The following is a 2,615-nucleotide window of genomic DNA, read 5'->3' as shown; positions in this document are numbered from 1 at the left end:
AACTCAGCAGACATTCGGATCATCTCCCTGATCAAATCATCTGCAGCTGACGTGAAACATATTCAAACATCTAAACTGTACTGGTCATACAGAAATGTTTTAATATGTCAAACACAAAGATGCTGGCACAGTTTAGATGTTTGGATGTGGTCAGAAATGTTCTGAACACACCCATATCAGTCACTACCGGATGTTGTGTCCCGTGGCTCTTTCTGCTCGAATGTTTTTTTACGCACTTCATTCGGTGTTCTGAAATAAAACCTGCATGTTCGTGCAATGCCATTTTGTTGAGGTGCGTCTCATGGATGTCTGACATCAAATGAAATACACCGCTAACTACTGATAGCGTCCGGGTCACAACACAAAAACCTACCCAAAATTGAGAAAGACGATTTCCACGCAGTATTTTAATTCTCGATGTCCATGTTTAAGCACATCAAAGAAAGTCAGATAACGGGTTGCTTTTCGTTTTCCATTTTTTATTATCAAAACCAAAAAAATCGGAAAATGACCCATGTTCCGTTTTTTGTTTTCATAGCTCTAAACAGAAATTGGTAAACGAGCTGTTTCCTGATTTTGCTTTTTCTCATTTCAAAACAAAAATCTGTTGGCCGCAAAGTACACGGACCAAACTCCCCGGTTGGTAAATACATCTGGAAAGATGTTTGAACTGTTTCAACCAGCATTGTGCTGTAAGCCTGACTGTGAGCTGCACTGAGAATTACACATTCATTTAGATTTGATTACATTTATTTTGTATAGCACAAAAAACTAAGGAAGAAACCTTCAGTAGAGCAACAGAGGAGATGTCATACAACACATTCAATGCATATGACATATACATTGTTTATAAAAGTAGGCATGATGAAAAAGTTACAACTACTTGAAATAACAGCAACAGTGGATGTAGTAAAATAATAATGACTTGTCCACTAAAATCTATAAAGATCAAGGCCTGTGTAAAATCGCTTCTGAACTCCTTAAGACATCGCTCACTCAGTTTCATATACCTCAGAAGGAGCTGAGAAAGCAAGAAGCATGGTTTCATTCTAAAACTATTGAAGAAATATCCACATGGCTGAAGAAAAATAGTTTTACTTGATGAAGATAAAAAAGCAAAAGATGATGATGATGATGATGAAAATGCAACATCTAAGTGCCAAGATGAGAAGCCTGGAGACTAATGTCTAATGTCTGGAGACTAGTGTCTAATGTGTCAAGCAAAAGGTCAAGCAGAAGAAGTCAAGGTGAATCATCATTTTCTAGTATTTTATCTTCATGCATAAAGGCAAAGACATATAACGCAGCTTTAATGGAGCAAGATGTTGCTTTGCAAAATAGACATGAACTCGAGGCACAAGAGGAGAAAAAGACGAGCTGAGGAAAATACAGAAACAACTGGCGCTCAATACACAAATAGCTGCTGCTGCAAGACTTCATTTGACGGTGACCCACTGAAGTGAATTTTCTTGATTAAAATTTTTTAACATTATATTGAAGAGAGAACAAGAACCCATTAAGATTTTTTGTATTCTCTGGAAGAATACACCAGGGGGCAGCCGAGAGAGCTGGTGCAAAGCTGCTCACTTATGACACCACAACAAGGATATAGAGCAAAAGGTCTTTTGAAAAAACACGTTGGCAATACACACAGATAGGATGAGCCTGTATGGACAAAGCGTTTGGATGGTCTGTTGTTGAGACTGAGGATGTTCAGACGCTGCAGGAATTTCATTCCGTCAAACATGAAGCATGTCCTAATGAAGTGGCCATATATACACTGCAGGAAAGATGGATGTCTGCAGCTTGCGAGATACAAGGATGACGAGGCTACGGGGCCATGCTCCCAGAAATGGTGAACTTTCAGGAGCGTCTTTTCTTATTCACTTTTTGGACACAGTCGTCCCTCGCTACAATGTGGTTCACCTTTCGCGGACTCGCTGTTTCGCAGATTTTTTATTTATTTTTTACTTCTTTTTTTTTAACAGCTACAGTATGAACGTGCATTGTGTTCGGCGTCCTGATTGGCTAAGGCACTGTATTGTACAACCTCGTCAATCAATCTCCTTCGTGCAGTGTCTCCTGTACGGTACAGAATACGTTCTGCACAGAATACGTTCGGCTAAAAAGACAGCAGAGCGGCGCCAGGACAAAGAGGACCTCGGAGATTGATCATTAAAATGAAATTTATGAAACACGTTTAGGCTTATTTTTTTTAATCCGCGAAAGTTTGAACATTGAGAATGTTTAATGTGTAGGTCTTTTGCTGAAGACATTAATCTCAGGTTAAGTCCTAGCCTAAAACACTAAAGACTAACATGGGGCTTGAACCCACAACCGTGAGATTAAGAGTCTCATGCTCTACCGACTGAGCTAGTCAGGCATAAGAAAGCAGTAAATGGGTCGTGATTTCGATTCCCACCTTGGGCATAGGTATTTAATCGATGGACTCCTTGGTGATAGCAATGATGGTCTTGCACCAATCATTGCTGCAAAACCACCGATACATAACAACTTGGACCACTTTGATGTCCGTGCAATTATTGCGGTCGGAAGCTGTGTGCACCAATAAATAAGAGAGAAATGTGAGAAAATGTTACTGCCTGTCTGAGAAA

At 39.7% G+C, this 2,615-nt stretch overlaps 1 non-coding gene across 1 annotated transcript; it reads right to left on the bottom strand.

The window, feature by feature from the left end:
• Positions 1 to 2,310: 2,310 nt before the first annotated feature.
• On the bottom strand, positions 2,311 to 2,383 carry trnak-cuu (transfer RNA lysine (anticodon CUU)). Its single transcript has one exon. It is a non-coding gene; the product is annotated as a tRNA-Lys (tRNA).
• Positions 2,384 to 2,615: the final 232 nt, after the last annotated feature.

Source organism: Clinocottus analis, unplaced genomic scaffold (assembly GCF_023055335.1).
Source record: "Clinocottus analis isolate CAN_PGR_092001 unplaced genomic scaffold, fCliAna1.0.p SCAF_14, whole genome shotgun sequence".
In the NCBI taxonomy this organism is placed as follows: Eukaryota; Metazoa; Chordata; class Actinopteri; order Perciformes; family Cottidae; genus Clinocottus; species Clinocottus analis.
The sequence above is the reverse complement of the archived record's forward strand: the minus strand, read 5'-3'. Positions and strand labels throughout refer to the sequence as shown.